The following is a 19558-nucleotide window of genomic DNA, read 5'->3' as shown; positions in this document are numbered from 1 at the left end:
GATTTTTGCTGTTGGAAATGAATGCAATCTGGAGCCGAGCAGGAACTCAAAATAATGTGCTCTTCCAAATTATTTTTATGAGCCAGGTAGAAAAGTTCCCCCTGGCTGCACTTGTTCATCAGGTTCTAGAGAAGAGAATGAACTCCATGGTAGCAGGGAAATGTCCCCCACCCCCCAACCCCATTTCAGTTCAAACATTGGTCATGTCCAGGTCTATAGTCTTTGAAATGATTAATATTATTTCTTAGCAAAGAACACCTCAAGGTCATTGTGTCCTTTCAGTACTGTAAGGACATGCTATTACAGTTGAAAAGGGATTTCCTGAGGGGGTTTCTCAGTTGGTTGGGTAAACTGAGCTAACGGTATCCTCCTTTAGTCCACAGATTCCCTTGCTGAACTCCACAAAAGTGGGGCATTTAGGAAAGGGAGCGTTTAGGAAAACGGGAGATGGCGGGAGATCTAAGAGGGAACTTAGCAGAAGAAACATTTCCGAAAGCTGATTCTAAAAATAGGGTAAACAGGATGACCTGGAGAAATATTCAGGGGACAAGGATCTAGGGAATGAAGGCAGTGAAAGGCCGTGCATTTCACACTGATTCTAGGGGGAAAAGAAATTGCACAGAAAATAATTAGCTTTGCTCTTATATAGTACGGCTTTCACCTCAAAGTGCTCCCTTGTTCTAAGAAAGCCTCACAAATCCTTGTGAAGCGGGGAAGGGATACATGGTTCACACTTAATGCAGCCATGTCTGGAGTGGAACACATCTGCTCAGATCCTCATCTGGTGTAAATCAACAGCTAGTTCTATTGGAGTCCATGGAATTGTGTTGTTTTACAGCACAGGATCTGGCCCAGCAGCTGTCGAAACGTGTAGAGCAACCCTAGCCAGTAGTTCAGGAATACAAAAGAGTAGGTTAAGACTGCTCCCATCTTTCAAAAAGGGAAGAAGGAGGATCTGGAGAACTACAGATCAGTCAGCCTCACCTCAGTCCCTGGAAAAATCATGGAGCAGGTCCTCAAGGAATCAATTTTGAAGCACTTAGAGGAGAGGAAAGTGAACAGGAACAGTCAGCATGGATTCACCAAGGGCAAGTCATGCCTGATTAACCTAATTGCCTTCTATGATGAGATAACTGGCTCTGTGGATGAGGGGAAAGTAGTGGACGTGTTATTCCTTGACTTCAAGGGGTAGTGATCAATGGCTCCATGTCTAGTTGGCAGCTGGTATCAAGCGGAGTGCCCCAACGGTCAGTCCTCAGCAAGTTTGCAGATGACACTAAACTGGGAGATGTGGTAGATACGCTGGAGGGTAGGAAATGATCACATCCCTCGATCTGCTGGCAATGCTCCTACTTATACAGCCCAAAATGCTGTTAGCCTTCTTGGCAACAAGGGCACACTTGACTCATATCCAGTTTCTCATCCACTGTAACCCCTAGGTCCTTTTCTGCAGAACTGCTGCCTAGCCACTCAGTCCCTAGTCTGTAGCAGTGCATGGGATTCTTCCATCCTAAGTGCAGGACTCTGCACTTGTCCTTGTTGAACCTCATCAGATTTATTTTGGCCCAATCCTCTAATTTGTTTAGGTCCCTCTGTATCCTATTCCTACCCTCCATCATATCTACCACTCCTCCCAGTTTAGCGGCAACATTAGCAACATTAGTGACCCGTTTCTTCACTGCTGCCTTGCACCTTGTATCATCATTTTCACCTGTGCAAATCAAGTGTAAAATGGTACCAAATCAGGCTTAATTCATTAATGTTTGTAAGGCACTTTCAAGTGCAAAGTATTACTAAATTGTGAGAGATTATTACAATTCTACCACACAAATGGTCAAAAAGTTCTATCCTTTCTGCAACCAGGTCTTTCCTCATGTCCTACACTTCTTAAGCAACCTCCGCAATAGCAGTGCAGAACATACGTGCATTCGAGACACACAGCTGAAGATCCTTCTGGGCTGTATTAACAGGAGTGTTGTAAGCAGGACAAGAGAATTAATTCTTCCACTCTACGCTACGCTGATTAGGCCTCAACTGGAGTGTTGTGTCCAGTTCTGGGTGCCACATTTCAGGAAGGATGTGGACAAATTGGAGACAGTCCAGGGAAGAGCAATAAAAATGATTAAAGGTCTAGAAAGCATGATCTATGAGGGAAGATTGAAAAAAATGGGTTTGTTTAGTCTGGAAAAGAGAAGACTGAGGGGGGACATGATAACAGTTTTCAAGTACGTAAAAAGTTGCTACAAGGAGGTGGAAGAAAAATTGTTTTTCTTAACCTCTAAGGATAGGACAAGAAGCAATGGGCTTAAATTGCAGCAAGTGAAGTTTAGGTTGGACATTAGGAAAAACTTCCTAACTGTCAGGGTGGTTAAGCCCTGGAATAAATTGCCTCGGGAGGATGTGGAATCTCCATCACTGGAGATTTTTAAGAGCAGTTTGGACAAACACCTGTCAGGAATGGTCTAGATAATATTTAGTCCTGCCATGAGTGCAGGGGACTGGACTAGATGACCTCTCGAGGTCCCTTCCAGTCCTACGAGTCTCTGATTATATGAGACTCGCTAATGAATCATCCTAAACCTGGAAAAAGCTAGAAAAGTTACCTCTGCATGTAGGGTAAAGATCCTAGGAGAGGATGTGATACTAAGTAAAATCACAGCATACAATTCATTCAACCAAGTTTACTACAAGGCAGCCCTTATGGCCAGCGGGTCTTCTTCCTTCTGCTCCCAGAAATCAGAATGGCACCTATGGGATCGTTTCACAGGCTGGAGGTGGAGATTCTAGGGTCATTGCAATGGCAGCTTGTTGCTATATTACGGTATATAGGACAGGATGCAACTGATGGTTTAATACACCACACGCCTCCTATAGTGGTAGTGGTTTTCACCTGCAGATAAGAAAATAGAAAGGAGAGATTGGTAACGTGAACTCAGCGCTGACATGGTCCGAATGCTGCCCAGGCTGGCAATGGCAAAAATGAATTGGACCATCTGAGTATTATAATTATGTGGTGGGCCGGTGGCCACACCATACAGGCCTCTAGCCCAGTGGCCATTAAATGGCCCCTTTGCTGAAAGTGCCCCCAGGAGACTAAGGATTTAGTGGGACATGGAGACTCAGTGGCTAGCAAAGGCAATCAGAACATCTCCTTTGCCAGCACCCATGTTCTGTGAGTAAAGAGAGTGTCTCTAGATTGTCCAAATGGCACCATTCTCTATCCAGGCTGCCTATTACAAACGGGCAGCTGGGAGCTGGGATTCTGTGGTGCTGAATTTTTTTCACAGGCTCCCCAGCTTATACTGGAGAGGCGCAATAAAAGAATTAAACCTTATAACAAATCTGTGGCCACCTACGACTTTGTGGTCATCACAGTGTTGCAGACCATGGTCACTGCAAATGTCATAGTGGCAGCAGGAATAGAATCTCAGCACCTACTCGGCTAAAAGCACAGACCCTTATTGCTCAAACTAGAAGAGAGTCTTATGCGACTATTAGCAGTACGGGGCCTATGACACTCAGTTCAAAAGTTCTGATTCCTTCCAGCAGAGGATGTACATACACACAGTAGCCAGTCATAATATTAAATCCTGTATAAGGTTGTACCTCCTTTTCTGCCTTTCCTCTTCCTGTCTCTCCTTGCTCCTTGCTTCCTCTCCCTGGCATGTCCTCTAAAACGGGTGCTTCTCCTGCTGCGATGCCTGTGGTAACGCCTGTATCTCACCATCTTCTCTTTTCAAGATCTCTGCAGCAGCTGGATTGCTGCCTCTTGATGGAGCCAGGCGCCTGTCTTGGTTGTTGATATTAGCCTGCTTCAGGTGGAGAGTTGAAGTACATCTGGCCTGTATCTCAAGAGGCCAACAATTATGACATACAAGGCTTAGCTTGTGTTTGTGTTCCATACCTCATAATGGTCAGCTTTGGCAGTATATGGAAATAACCATATACAGCCACTGGCTTTCCCATTGCTATGGAAACTGCTTTGCAATTGGCCTTCACCTGCGTAACAACATGAGAGAGGAGGAATTAAAACACACGGAAACTAAGATCTCTGGTATCTCCAGCCCATAGGAAAACACAATGCTCATAGGCCCATACATGCAGCGCCATCCTCTACTGGTCCTTTCCTCCTATTCGTCTCTTTTTTGGTGGGAAAATGAAAGGAAAAGTAATCACGAAAGAAAGGGGAAGTAGCATGACTGACAACACGGATGAGTGTCGAGGAGTGAAAACAAGGAGATGGAGGTTTCTAACTCATTTCAGTTAAGCGACTTCTCATCGAAGCATATTGTGTGCTGTGCCACAATTAAACTTCAGTAAAATCGCATACCGCCCCCACCCCCAACAAAAAACTAAATAAATAAAGACCAAACTCCCAAAAGTTCAGTGCACTTGTCTCTTTACTTTTAAGGCTCATGTGCCATATGCACATTGTGACCATAATTATCCAGAGAATTGTCGTTACATCTCATGGGAAGATGAAACTGGCCACAGGACCCACAAGTTCCTGCTGCACAATGGGACCTGAAGAGGCCATGAATTCCACAGGGCCTACATGGAAATTAAAGTGACCATACCAGGTCATACTAATGATGGTCTTCAGCGCCTCATCTTGAGGCCTTAGTGAACTTAGGAGATATTTTCTGATTTCCTCCCAACAGAAGCTTCCATGGGGGTGTCGTTTCAAGTCAGGATCTGACACCACCAAAAGGTTTGGACGCTGAGCAGAACCCATTGAAAAAGATCTGACTATTGATCTGAAGCTATCCAGATCTCTCCAGAATGCAGTTTGAGGCTGGATCCGGCTTTTGTGTCCAATCTTCTGTGCTTCCTTACTTCTGTCAGATTGAAAACCTTGTCTCCCAAAAGCAGCCTCTCTCAACTGATCAGTCCATTTGGGTCACACAGGGTAGTAACTTACTCCACACACAGAGCTGAGTGGAAAAAAAGTTTCATCAGGAATGTTGAGAGAGAGGCAAACCCCAGAATAGCCAATAGCCCGATGACGAGGGCACTCACATGGGAAACCCAGGTTCAAGTTCTGCTCTAAAGCAATGACTTGAACCTGGGTCTTCCACATTCTAGGTGAGTGTCATGACCACTGGGGTATTAGCTATTCTGGAATCTCCTGCATCTGTCTTTTCACCAAAAAAGTCAAGACTCTTGTTGTCATTCTGAATTAGAACGAAATTTTGAAGCCTTGACATTTTTGGAATTGTTGTTTTCCAGCCAGCCCTAATATTGATTTCGGTGATGACATTTTGTGAAATGAGGCACCTATGAAAGGTAGCACAATCTGGCCCTTTAAAAACTAAACACACAGAAAGTTAACTCAACCATTTTCAAATCGGGATTTAATTTCATATAGTTGGTAGGAGACAATCAAACTTACTGTGACAAAGGACTATGTCACATCATGGATACCAAGTAATGAAGATAAACAGAGGCAACAGACTTTATTTTTGTCTGGTGTTGACAACATAATCGTCACTCACTGAATAGCTAGTTTACTAATAATAGATCAAATACGTACTACAATTGTTACAGATATATTTTTTTCATTAGTTCTGTCATTAAGACCATAGTGTTTGATTGTAAGAAACACATGTTCTACTGGTATTAAAGGATTTTGTGACCCATCAGGTACATTTTCGTAATGTTTTACACACAGATGCTTTTCTTCTTCAATATGTGAAAGCCACAATTGGAAAAACCACATTATTAGCTCTTTTGGCCCTGTCAGCATGAGGGTCGATTTGTTTTCTCATAATCATGTCTATAATATACATAGATTCATAGATTTAATGTCCAGAAGGGACCATTGTGATTATCTAGTCTGATCATAGAACTTCCCCAAAATAATTAATAAAGCAGACCTTTTAGACAATGATCAGTAATGGAGAACCCACCATGACTCTTGGTAAATTATTCGAATGGTTAATTACTCTTACAAATATCAATTTATACCTTATTTCCCATCTGAATTTGTTTAGCTTCAACTTCCATATTGAGCTATGGACAATCTAAGAGATAGCCCTAGGTCCTATAACAGAAATTTGGAATTTGACCAAGACACCTGGGTTTAACACAATAGCCCTCCCTTACACTCAGAAAATGTTCTACTAATCTGCCAACAGTCAGTCCAACCATCTATTCCAGGGGTGTGGATGAATGAATAAGGCTAAACCTTTAAGGTTGATGATCACAGTGGTTTCCTATGGCTTTACAATCTATGAATCAAGAGGGCCTATCAGCTACCCAGGGCCGGTGCAAGGATGTTTCGCGCCCTAGGCGGAACTTCCACCTTGTGCCCTCCCCGTCCCCACGGCCCACCCTTGAGGCGCCCCTCCCACAGCAGCTCCCCCCCTCCGCCCCAGCTCACCCCTGCTCCGTGCACGAGCACAAGCACCCCGAGCATGCCGTCGCTGCTTCACTTCTCCTGCCTCCCAGGCTTGTAGCGCCTAAGCTGATTGGCCCCGCAAGCCTGGGAGGTGGGAGAAGTGAAGCAGCCATGGCGTGCTCGGGGAGGAGGCGGGGCAGGGGTGAGCTGGGGCGGGGAGTTCCCCTGTGTGCCGCCCCCTCCCGCCCCCTTACTTGCTGCAGGCGGCCCTGCCCCAGCTCCCTCTGCCTAAGTGCTGGTGGTGACTGGGGCTGCCGAAGATCCGGCCGTCGCGGTCACTGCCAAAGTAAATGGCGCCCCCCAAATCTTAGCGCCCTAGGCGACCACCTAGGTCGCCTAAATGGTTGCACCGGTCCTGAAGCTCCCACAGTCAAACTGCTGAATTGGTGGAAGTTGCTGGATAAGCACCCAAAGGTGGAGTTTGTTGAAGTAAAAAACCAATTGTAGTGAGCAGTCGACTTCAGAGACAGAATTTTCTTCCTCTGGATTAGATAGAACAAATCTGAAAGACTGAATGTGAAGAGAGAACACAAGAAAGATAGTTCCAGGCAGTGGCTAAAGACTGCAATGCACATGATCTTACCCTGTTCTAGAAAACCTGGTTCATAAAGTAAGTTAAAAAGATCTCCTCACTTCTTCCACATAGGGTGACCAGATGTCCTTATTTTATAGGGACAGTCCCGATTTTTGGGTCTTTTTTTAAATATAGGCTCCTATTACCCCCCATCCCTGTCCCGATTTTTCACACTTGCTGTCTGGTCACCCTACTTCCACAGCTATTAAACTGGTAATAGTGGAAATTTATGAGCATTAACAGAGTCTTCTCTCACTTACATTCTTGTAAACCTCGAGTCACTTCACTGCCAACAATGACGGTCCAGTACACACCCGGTCACAACTGGTGTGAGCTCAGAATTAGACACCTAGAGTCCATGGCGTTACATTTACCTATGTGTTGTTATTGTTCATGTTTTTTTAATGAAATAGGCAGCTGGTAGAAGATACCTCATAGGCCAAATCCATCTCTCATGTTATCCCAACTAAGCCAATGAAATCACATCAGGGATAAATGTATCCCCATTTTTTTAGTTTAGCCAGAAATCCCAGGACTATAGTGAAATGTCCTTTGGAGCCTTTAAGAAAGCGGTTGGATTTTTACACTTCAGCGAAAGATGGCAGTACAATTCTGAGGCTTGGTTCAAATAGTGATGCTAGGGGAAGATCCCCTTTGAATTCAGTTAGGACTAATTCTTTTAAAGTGCTTAGTTCATGTGTGTAATTTTTTTTTCATGCATTTGAAACCTTCTGGTATTTTACTGTTAACATTCAGGAAGGGGCCTCTGACAGTGATTTTTAAAAATTATTCCTGAAAAACAGTAACCTGAGCTAAATCCAGGACAGTGATGTCCATTTCTGTAGCGAGAAAACAGTTTCTCACTTACTTCATCACTTATCAGTTTGTCTACCTGGCTGGGACCTTGTGCAGAGCGAGTGGGCAGCATTCTGAGCAGGTACCCCATGGTGATTTTGTATAGAGGTTCTGCGTGCACATACACACACCAAATAAAATTAATAGGCAGCAGATTTAAAAGAAACAAAAGGATGGATTTCTTCACACAATGCACAGTCAAGCTGTGGAACTATTTGCCAGAGGATGTTGTGAAGGCCAAGACACTAACAGGGTTCAAAAAGAACTAGAGACATTCATGAAGGATAGGTCCATCAATGGCTATTAGCCAGGATGGGCAGGGATGGTGTCCCTAGCCTCTCTTTGCCAGAAGCTGGGAATGGGCGAGAGGGATTGGATCACTTGATGATTCCCTGTTCTGTTCACTCCCTCTGTGGCACCTGGCATTGGCCACTGTCGGTAGACAGGATACTGGGCTAGATGGACCTTTGGTCTGACCCAGTATGGCCGTTCTTATGTTGAAAACGTCGATAGGATTGTGAAGGAGTGTACTACCTCTTTAAGAGACAACCAAAAACTCACAACCAAAACAGCCTGGGTGTAATTAAGAAGGCTGCCTCTCCTTCCAGTGGGCTGGCTTATTTAAAAGGGAACAGGAAGCTGAACAGGGGAGTTATAAGCGGTGGTCGTTTCTCGCTGGCGCATGAAGATTGGTGTGACCAGACACAGAGACTTTTTGGACTCTAAATTGGGGAATGCTGAACTGAGGTGAGGGCCTTTGAACTATTAGTCCAAGTGCTCCTTCCATGAAGCTTTACATATTTATTTTGATTAATTTGTTTTGGTGTCTCATTGCCTCAATCTGTGAAAGCGAAGGTATTGATGTCTAATTGGGGAAAGTAAGGTGGGGCTTACAGAGACTGGTTGGGTCATTACACTAATTGAATCTATTTCCCTATGTTAAGTTCTCCTCACACCTTCTATGGGTCATCTTAATTATCACTTCAAAAGGGTTTTTTTCTCCTGCTGATGATAGCTCATCTCAATTGATTAGACTCTTCCTGTTGATATGCGTACTTCCACCTTTTCATGTTCTCTGTATGTATAAATATCTCCTGTCTGTGCGTTCCATTCTATGCAGCCAAAGAAGTGGGCTGCAGCTCACGAAAGCTCATGCTGAAATAAATGTGTTAGTCTCTAAGGTGGCACAAGTACTCCTGTTCTTTTTAAGGTGGGGCTGACACCTTGCCGCAAGGGGCGTGCCAAGATGGCCCACACTGTTACAAGGATGTTATGACACACCACGCAAGAGCTGCATTTTACAACTTTACTGGCAGGTTGGCGGCATGTCTCCTGCGGCAGGAGGGCTCCTGGGTCTTGCAGAGTCACCCATTTGCTTGCTCGTTTCTTTTGGTGTCTTATGTGATGGGCGTTGTTGGTTTTCAGGCTCAAGAAGCAGGTGGCTGATGGACTGCTGATGAGATGCACGTTTCAAGACAGGCCCACGGACAGGTGTCACAGATCATCTCCTATAGTAATAGGTGGTCATAACACGCACGTACCCTGTCACAAAGAGAGAGAACACTTCACTCTCTGCAAATCCCACCAGGCAAAGAATTTGTAACCATGAGCAATACAAGTTTTGTGTGAAAATAAAGATATTGCTAACTAGTGCACAAGGAATTAAACTCAGATAGAAACCGATCTAATCTGCCTGCAAACTGACAAATTACCGTCTAATCTACTCTGCCCAATGCTAGTTTCTTAGCATATAATTCCCTTTACCACCCCTTCATACTCTCTATTTCATATTAAGTACCTACAAGGAAAGAATTAAATATGAAACTGGTTTGGTGTTTACCCCGCCTCCTTTTCATTGATGGCTTTCTACAGCCGCACGTCCTCCTGCTCCTCCTGGTCCTTCGGATGGAACGCCTCCGACGTCGGGGTCTGCGGCGGTGCTGGCCTGGGCATCTCACCATCTCTGCTTCAGCTTGCTGGTTTCAAGAGCCCAGGAGGAGAGGTTTCATTTCTTGGTTGAGCCAAGCCAACCTGTCTGCTCTGATGGTTGGTGAGCTTATGAGGTGAACTGTGCCAGGCTCATGCAATTAAAGGCTCTGGTTACTATGACGTCATAGAGGGTCTGCCTCCTGTGATGGTATCTGCTGGCAACAGTTAGTCAATGTTCCTGGGAAGCTTTTATCAACTAAACCAACTATCATGAACTTTGTGGTAATGGCCACATAGGGTTATGAAACTGAGGTTATCTGCTGTGGCTTCCAAATGAAGCACGTTTGTATGTTCAATGCTCGGTTATTAGAGTAGTCGGACCCCAGGCTGGGTATAATCAAGGTTGCTCAGCGTCTTCCTGCTTGTACCTTTTACTAATAGATTCTGACACCTTTAGCTAAGAACATAAGAACATAAGACCATAAGAAAGGCCGTACCGGGTCAGACCAAAGGTCCATCTAGCCCAGTATCTGTCTACCGACAGTGGCCAATGCCAGGTGCCCCTGAGGGAGTGAACCTAACAGGCAATGATCAGGTGATCTCTCTCCTGCCATCCATCTCCATCCTCTGACGAACAGAGGCTAGGGACACCATTCTTACCCATCCTGGCTAATAGCCATTTATGGACTTAGCCACCATGAATTTATCCAGTCCCCTTTTAAACATTGTTATAGTCCTAGCCTTCACAACCTCCTCAGGTAAGGAGTTCCACAAGTTAACTAAATCCCTTTCGTCTTGGGGATGTGAGGAACTGTCCCCACCTAGTGCATGTTAGACATCTTCATCGCGCCTCTGAAATATCTAGCTTTAAGTGGTGCCAGGGTAAAATACAAGTTTTGGGGGAAATGTGCCAATTTGTATCAGAACAGATATTTATACATATGGATAAAGACTCTTTATGAAAGACTCAATCTGAGCTACTTTTATTTAAGGATCTAATTATGGATTTAGAAATTGCACCAGATAAAATTTCTAGTGTTTCAAATCTTGACCACCGGCTTACAATTGAGGATGGGTGAAGGTATGTTGCCTCCTGGCAAATCAAGTGAAAGTTCGTCCGTTTGAAAGTGTAACTTGAAGCTGACATTAGAGTCACATTTCCCGTTAGGAAAAGGGGTGAGGAGGGAAATAAAAACCCAGGGTGATGACAGAGGTAAAAGGCTTTCTTTGGGTGTCATTTCAATTGGTACTGTAAGCTCTTCAGGACAGTTTCACACACATACACGCACATCATGGGGCGTGTGTACCCCATGCTAGCCCAGCCACCAAAGGGTTAATACAGGCACAGCCGGCCACTGCTGATTGGCAGTCTCGCAGGAGCTGGGAGGATAAAAGGGCTGGGAAGCAGAGGGGCAGGGCAGCAAAGGAGAAAGGAGCTCCTGCCTGCAAACTACCAAAAGCCGCCCAGAGACAACAGCCCTGAACCGACCAACAGGCTGGAGACCCTGCAGAGGCCCAGGGGAAGGTCAGAAGGAGATTAGGGCACTGTCAGAGTTGAGGAACCTTGATCCTGCTTATCTAGCCCGGGGGGCCTGGGCTGAAACCCAGTGGAATCAGGGGCCCCTATTAATCCCAGGAGTCCACACTTGGCCATTGCCATCGCTCTGACACACCGCCTCACACGAGGTAACTAATACACTGGTTTGTGTCCATGTGTCTCTGCCTCCTGCTGGAATATGATGGAGCCATTCTTAAATCAGTGCCTAATGAATCCCAGTTCGACCGGTATTTCCTGAAGTGTGGGCTGGATACTAGTGAGTATGAAGGACTAGCTAAGGGGTTTGAATACAGGGGTGTGGAAAATATTTGGGAGGCTGTTAGCAACACATGGTGGGCTTGGAGGAAGTTGCAGGGGGGTTCATTCCCCTGAAAGCAGGCACAGCTTTGAAAAGTTTGGCAAATGGTTCCTGGAGAATTATCTATGGAACGAAAGGATCAGAACTGTGACATAAGTAAGTCCACCAATCACCATCTTCCCGTCTATCTTTCTCCCTCCCTCCCACCACAAGTACTGTGACATCAGAAGTGAGTGAAGCCAGCAATCACCTCCCACTTCTTCCTCTCCACTCCTCTTTGCATGCGGCTTGTAGACTTAACATTTTGATTGTTTAATTAGATAACAGTGGTTCATACATTTAGAAGGCTCCATTCTCAGAGCGTCTAAGCGTCATCCTGTAAGGGGAATGTTTACCTTGCACCTGGGAGTTGTGATTCCCAGCTCAGTAGACATAAACGCACTAGCTTTGATCCAGCTAGTGCACTAAAAGTAGCAGTGTGTCCATGCTGGGATGGGTGGCAGTTCGGGCTAGCAACCCGAGTATGTACCTAAGATCTTGGACAAGATTGTACTTGGGCAGCTAGTTCATCCCATACTGTCATGGCCACACAGCCATTTTGAGTACACTAGTGAAAGCTGAGTTGGCACGTTTACAACTACCCGAATTGGGAATAACACCCCCCCCAACCCGCAGTTTAGACGTACCCTAAAACCAATGCAAAACATTAAAGAACCCACTAGCCCTAATACGCAACCACCCGGGAGCACAGGATGTGACACAAGGCTGATCCCCAAACCACCCTGGCAAGCCACCGCACCAGAATACGAATTTCCAATGGGTAAAGATGGCAAATGCACAGAGTCCCACCCCCCAGGTACTGGTTTTATGGGGAATGCATGCTGCAGCTTCTGAAAAGGGTGCAGTGGTTTGTGTCCTACAATGCAATTTGTCTGTGTCCCCCAGAGGCATTCCAGCTGCTGAATGCATCTAGGGACTGCATCTGTTGGGCTGAACAGCCTCCTAAATGTAGCACTGGCTTTAAAAGCACCACCATAGCCCTCAGGATCAACCTCCCCTTTGTCAGTCTTAGCCCCATGCTTCTAGGAAACAGGAAGGCATTCTTTGGAATTGGTCCTACCATCAGCTTTGTGGGTAGGACAGTTTTCCTAATTTCCCTCCGTTGATTATTCCTGTTTATCTTTTGATAACACTGAGTTTTCTGGACGGCCTCCTTGTGTTTTTTCTCCCCCAACTTAATCTTATGGCAATGATACTGGCCTTCAGCAGAGATACAGGGTCTGCTGCCCTGGCATTTCATAGACCTCAAAATATAAACACTTCTTTAAATAACATTCAGCACTTAACCTATTCAAAGCACTGTACAAATATCCTCTCTGCCTCCTTGTAAGGCAGTTAGGATTAAGTATTATTCTTATTTTCTTAGAATCATAGAAATGTCAGGCTGGAAGGTACCTTGAGAAGTCAGTAAGTCCAGCTCCCTTCACTGACGCAGGACCAAGTACACCTAGAGTCTCCTAGACAGGTGTTTGTCCAACTTGTTCTTAAAAACCTCCAATGATGGAGATTCCACAACCTCCCTTGGAAGCCTGTTCCAGAGCTTAACTGCCCTGAGAGTTAGAAAGTTTTTCCTAATATCTACCCTAAATCTCCTTTGCTTGGCCCATTACTTCTTGTCCTATCTTCTGTGGACATGTAGAACAATTGATCACTGTCCCATTTATCAGAGGGGTAGCCGTGTTAGTCTGGGTCTGTAAAAGCAGCAAAGAGTCCCATGGCACCTTATAGACTAACAGACGTACTGGAGCATGAGCTTTCGTGGGTGAATATCCACTTCGTCAGATGCCACATCCGACGAAGTGGGTATTCACCCACGAAAGTTCATGCTCCAGTACGTCTGTTAGTCTATAAGGTGCCACAGGACTCTTTGCTGTCCCATTTATAACTGCTTTTAACATATTTTAAGACTATCAGGTCCTCGCTCAGGCTTTTTTTCTCAAGATTAAACAAGCCCTGATTTTTTAACCTTTCCTCATTGGTCAGGTTTACTAAACATTGTATTATTTTTCTTGCTCTCCTCTGGATTCTCTCTAATTTGTCCACTTCTTTCCTTAAGGGTGGTGCTCAGAGGACACAGTACTCTCATTGAGGCCTCACCAGGGCCAAGCAGAGCAGGACATTTACCTCCCATGTTTTACATACAACACTCCTGTTAATCCACCAGTGACATGGTGGACTAAGCCCTGAGGCCCCCTGCTGGAGGCCTTGTTGCCCTGCCACACCCTGTCCCAGAAAAGGGAAGTAGAGAGGTCCTCCAGGCTGCCTAGAGTGCTGTGTGGGAAGCAGCTAATCAGGGCCTAGCAGGCTAGTATAAGAAGAGCTGCAGGGCCAGTGTGAGGGTAGTTCCTTGCTAGAGCTGGAGGAGGGTGGATGGTGCTCCAGGCTGGCTGCTAGGACTCCACCAGGACTAGGCCCTGAGGGGAGGGTGAAGAATGTGCGGGAGCCCTGGGGAGGTGGCACAGGGAATTGTAGCAGCAACACAGTTTATTTAAAGGGACATGGCAGATGATTGCTATCTATAGGGTTCCTGGGCTGGGACCCCCCCCCTACTAGCCACTGGGAAAGTGGCCTGGACTTTGATGCACCCCAGAAAGGGAACTGAACTCTTTTAGTGGCTCAGGTGAAGAGCTGGAGCCAAAAAGGCCCAGAGAGGCAAAGCGACTCCAGGGAGGGAGCCCTGGGGCTTGTGGCTCCCCCCACCAGGGCCAGGACTGCTTAAAAAGTAGGGATAATTTGAGGGAGCCCAGAAGGGGCTGAGAGACAGTTTGGCCAGGGTTCTGGGATAGGCCCTGCTGGACTGATTGAAGAGTGAGCTTCAGGATAGGGCTGCAGATCAAAGTACCTTACAGAGGGCACTAAAATAGGCCCCCTGTTGGACTTATACCCTGGAAGGTGTTTGCTTTGATTTTATCACACAGACAGAGTGTGTGTGACTCAGCCAGAGGGCAAAGACCACAAACTGAGAGAGAGCAGGCACATGCACTGAGACAGGGGGCACTCGCGAGAGCTCAGTGGACCCCATTACAGCACCCCAGAATGATATTAACCTTTTTCACAGCTACATCACCTTGTTGACTCTCATTCAATTTGTGATCCACCATAACCCCCAGATCCTTTTCATCAGTACTCACACCCAGCCAGCTATTCCCCATTTTGTAGTTGTGCATTTGCTGTTTTTGTTGTTTGTTTGTTTTTCCCTTCCTCGGTGTAGTACTTTGCACTTGTCTTTACTGAATTTCATCTTCTTGATTTTGGACCAGAATTGGCAAAGTCGTTTGCAATTCTAATCCTGTCTTCCAAAGTGCTTGCAACCCCTCCCAGGTTGGTGTCACCCACAAATTTTATAAGCACACTCTCTCCACTCCATTTTGCAAATAGGGAAGTTGAAACGTGGAGAAGCTAATGGCAACATTTTCAAAGTTCCGTACCTAAAGCTAGGCGCCTAAATAAGTGAGTTGGCTAAGCCAACAGACCAAATTTGCGACTGAGGTAGAATTTGAAATCAGGAATTCCTCTCTCCTAGCCTGTGCTCAGTGCACTGGACCAGTTATTTGTCTGGTTGTTTCTTTCTCCAAGGAGAATATTATTAGAGAGGTGAATCCAGTCTAGGTTTCTCATTTTATAGCCCTAGCATCTCTTGTTGATGCCTCTACTTCTTCTCGGGTTCAGCTTCTGTATTTCAATAACATGTATGACATTTATATTGTCCCTTCCAGCCCAAAAGATTACAAAGTGCTTTATGGATTTTCTACCTGTGAATATTCAGACCACCTTGGGACGGGGCACAGATAGGTCATGGAGTTATATTGTGTTTTAGCTGAGATGGGGATGGGACACAGTAGGAAAAACCAGGACATTGTTTCAATATCAACACACTAGATAACCACTTATAAATTTGAGGTCAATAAAATATGCTCTAGTGAGTGACTGATATCACTCCATGGACAGTTAACCTGATATTTAAGTTTGCAACATAGTTTATAATCCATTGGTTTCACAAGCTCATAACTATCTGAAACAGTCAGCTTTTGGCCTGAAACTTTGTTTGTTCTCTCCCATAGATGATGAATTTTGAAAAGTTTAAGCAAAATCCCTTTAGCCATTTTCAACGGAGTGAGGGGAAGAAGACACATGGGGTTTTCAACCCCTAAACAGGCAATAAAAACACCACAGCCCAGCTATGCCACAACAGCTGGTTTTTCTGTATCTAAAAGCCAGGGCTGGCGGTAGGGGGTAGCAAGCAGAGCAGGTGTTTGGGGTCCCACACCACAGGAGGTATCAGAAAGCTAAGTTGCTCAGGCTTCAGCTTCAGCCCTGGCTGGTGGGTCTCAGGGTACAGGGCTGCAGTCCCTTGTGGCGAGGGTTTGGCTTTCTGCCCTGGGCCCTAGAGTGTCTAACGCCAGCCCTGCTTGGTGGCCCCCCTGAAACCTGCTCGCGGCCCCCTAGGGGGCCCTGGACCCCTGGTTGAGAAGCACTGGAATACACCCACACTATTCTGCCCACACTATTTTAGACAGAGCCACAAGGAAAATACAACATGACATTTGGTCAGGACATAGGGCTTCTGGGAGAACAGTGACACTCCTTGGTTTGGAAAAGAATAGATCTTGATATATGAAAGCTCTGACCTTTTGAAAATTGCATATTAAGCATGCACGTTAGATTTTTAACATTAGGCTCCCACTTAAAGAGAGCTGTAGTGCAGATATATGTTAAATAGGGCGCACTTTTCAAGATTGGTTTGCCAACCTTTAAGTATCCATCCCTTTTCAATGCTTCTTCAAACATCGTTTGCTTGTGGCTCTCCTCCAGGCTTAAAACCAAAGCCAAGATTGAGGAAACTCGGTGTGGTTATAAAGCAGTTTCGAAGTTTTGAATGAACTTTCTACTTTTCCTTAGCCATAAATGGAGTGATGTGATGTGCAGACTCTAAACATTTAGAGCTTTAACAATACTGCCCTGATGTTCAGCTTAAGTTTTAAGAATCTGTAAGGTCTACAAAACAACCCACGGTTAGTGGTTTGGTAATTTTAAAGTGATTCACATTTTACATTGAGTAAATACATCTTGAACTGGGACAAACTGAATCTGGTTCATCCTGAAACCTGTCTGTCTTTGCTCTTCAGAAGCCTCTTAACTAACACCTTCCTACCCTCTGGCAAGCCTCCCAGATTACATCTATATGGGGTGTGGGAGAGTGTAGACACCAAACTTTAGACATGTGTTAAAGAAAAAGCAGGAATAGGTGCAGGGTATAAACAGAGTTCCTTCTGTCTCTAAGTTTTCAGTACCCTACTACAGACTGGCTTGAATTTGTTTATGGTAAGAGATCAGGATCACCCACCAAGTCTTTTTTCATGGGTTGAGTTTGCCCAGTCCCCCCTTCATTAAAGTAAATCTGATTCCATTTCAGACTCATTTTTTCAAAGGAAAAAGTGGGGGAAAGCACCACACACTTAGATAATTTCCATTCAAATCCAGTGCCGTGTCCTCCACCCGCCGGTCGTACTCCGAGGCAGGAGACAGCAGGGAAATGTCATGCATTTGTTTGATCTGGTGGATGAAGCATGACCAATTATCCATAACCTGACAAGGTCTTGGAACAGCAAGAGTCCGTGTCTGAATCACATACACCGCAATCAGCTGGACAATAGAAGACACTGTTGTGGGCTGCGGGGCTGGAATGGAAGAACATTTAAAGTTGTACTAACAAGATGGAGTGAATAGCTTCCCGGGGTCATCTGGCAGGGGACACCATAAAGAGGGGAAGAGATGTCCCCCTCCCACTCCCCGAGACATTTCAACATTAGTTAGCCAAGCACCAAACTCCTTTCTGTGCCAGGGAAGAAAGAAATCAATTGTTTTTAAAAGCTGCTTGGAGCCTACAAAAGATGCATTGTTTGCAAGTGGGTTGAGGGAGCTGGGTGGTTTGGGAGAAGGGTTGAACTTATGCCATCATTTTGTCTAATTATCCCTGATGTTATTGCTGTTGTCATGTGGGCTACTACAAAGCTTGTGTCCCTGAGAGCAAAGACTAAACTGTTACGCGTACAAGGACGCAAAATTTGGTTTGGTTTCCCCCACTCCCTTTGTTTCTCTTTAATACATGTACAGTGCACACCCACAGGATCAGAGAAGATGCTTGGGAATAATAGTCTACAGAAGAGAAGAGTGAGGGGAGATTTGATAGCAGCCTTTGACTGCCTGAAGGGGGGTTCCAAAGAGGATGGAGCTCAGCTGTTCTCAATGGTGGCAGATGACTGAACAAGGAGTAATGGTCTCAAATTACAGTGGGGGAGGCTTAGGCTGGGTATTACGAAACACTATTTCACTAGGAGGGTGGTGAAGCACTGGAATGGGTTCCCTAGGGAGGTGGTGGAATCTCCATCCTTGGAGGTTTTTAAGGCCCGGTTTGACAAAGCCCTGGCTGGGATGTTTTAATGGGTGTTGGTCCTGCTTTGAGCAGGGGGTTGGACTAGATACCTCCTGAGGTCTCTTCCAACCCTAATATTCTATGATTCTATAACCCGGGGGGGAACAGAAATCTCCCAAACTCCACGAGCCGCTTCCACTTGTGCCATTCCCAACGTGGCAAACCTGGTGGGATGCCTCACCAAGAGTTCAGCGCCTGCCCTCTGAGAGGGCAGCTCGGGTCCGAGCAGCCCTGCTCTCCAGGGCCGATCCGTCAGTTTAGCTTGGATGGTGCAGCTGCAACAGGCAGACCCAGAACTGAGATCTGCCTCACTGATTAAAACTCTCTCTCCCCCTTGAATTTTGACCTGGTTCCAAATCCAGAGACTGACTCCACTGTCAGCCCATCTCTCTCTCTGCTGTACTTACAAAGATTTTGTTTCTTTAATTTCAAGAGAATTTTAAGGCTTGTGAAACATCTTTGATTGATTGCGGTCTCTCTCTTTTGAAGAGCACAAAACAGGCCAGTTTGCCTCTCCGGTGTCCTGGAGGGACACACTATGCAGGTTGTTAAGTTCAGTCTCTCTGGCACAGTTATTCTTGGCCTCTTTGCTGAGATGACCAGGAAGAGGTTCAGCTAGGATGGCTGATTTTCTGATGTGGATGCTGTCCACAAGGAACTAGATTAAGACTTACCAAACGTATCCTTCACAACCGCCATTCACTAGTATTGACTGAAGCTGCCTCGAGCTTCTTTCTGCCTCTTAAACCAGTCTGTTCAACAGATTCTCCATCTCTTGGTATGTCTGACGCGGAAGCGAGCCTCCCAGCCCGGGCCCACAGACTAGGGTTAGTGGGGCTCACTCTAGCTCACTAAAAATAGTCATGTAGACACAGCTTGGAAGATGTGCCTCAGGCTGGAGTTTGGGCTCTGTAGTCTAGGGAGGGGACCGAGTGTCAACCTGAGCTGCAACTCCAAAGATCTGTTGACACAGGTTTTTTTAAAGTGCTGGCACAAGCCCCACAAGTCTGTTGATCCGGGCTGGGAGACTTGCTTCCGTGAGCGATGTAGACTAGGGTGACCAGATGTCCCGATTTCATAGGGACAGACCTGATTTTGGGGTCTTTTTCTTATATAGGCTCCTATTGCCCCCCACCCCCGTCCCGATTTTTCACACTTGCTGTCTGGTCACCCTAATGTAGACATACCCTCAGTGGCCTTGCACCTGGGTTTATGCCAGGTGAAGCAAAATAAACCTGGTCTGAAGCTGATCTTTTGACTGTCCAAATCAAGTCAAGCACTCTCATGTTTAATAGCTAGGAATGGGCAACCTGAGTCAGATAAAATCATAGGCCTAAAACTTCACCTGAAGTGCAAGACCATCCCATGCCTACCATATATACTTGTTGGTTTTAGCCAAGCCTTTAGAACTCAAGAGATGCACACACGTAGGACCGAGAGACCAGTCCCTC

At 45.7% G+C, this 19558-nt stretch overlaps 2 long non-coding RNA genes across 2 annotated transcripts; both read right to left on the bottom strand.

Moving 5' to 3' along the window:
• Positions 1–2666: 2666 nt before the first annotated feature.
• Positions 2667–7249, bottom strand: LOC120374944. The gene is made up of 3 exons (XR_005586358.1): positions 7235–7249; positions 3607–3999; positions 2667–2890 (listed from the first exon to the last, which is right to left on the bottom strand). It is a non-coding gene; the product is annotated as an uncharacterized LOC120374944 (long non-coding RNA).
• Positions 7250–9121: 1872 nt separating this feature from the next.
• LOC120375137 lies at positions 9122–9899 on the bottom strand. The gene is made up of 2 exons (XR_005586454.1): positions 9670–9899; positions 9122–9371 (listed from the first exon to the last, which is right to left on the bottom strand). It is a non-coding gene; the product is annotated as an uncharacterized LOC120375137 (long non-coding RNA).
• Between the last annotated feature and the right edge of the window lie 9659 nt (positions 9900–19558).

This window comes from Mauremys reevesii, linkage group 11 (genome assembly GCF_016161935.1).
Source record: "Mauremys reevesii isolate NIE-2019 linkage group 11, ASM1616193v1, whole genome shotgun sequence".
In the NCBI taxonomy this organism is placed as follows: domain Eukaryota; kingdom Metazoa; phylum Chordata; order Testudines; family Geoemydidae; genus Mauremys; species Mauremys reevesii.
This window is presented reverse-complemented; position numbering and strand designations above follow the sequence as displayed.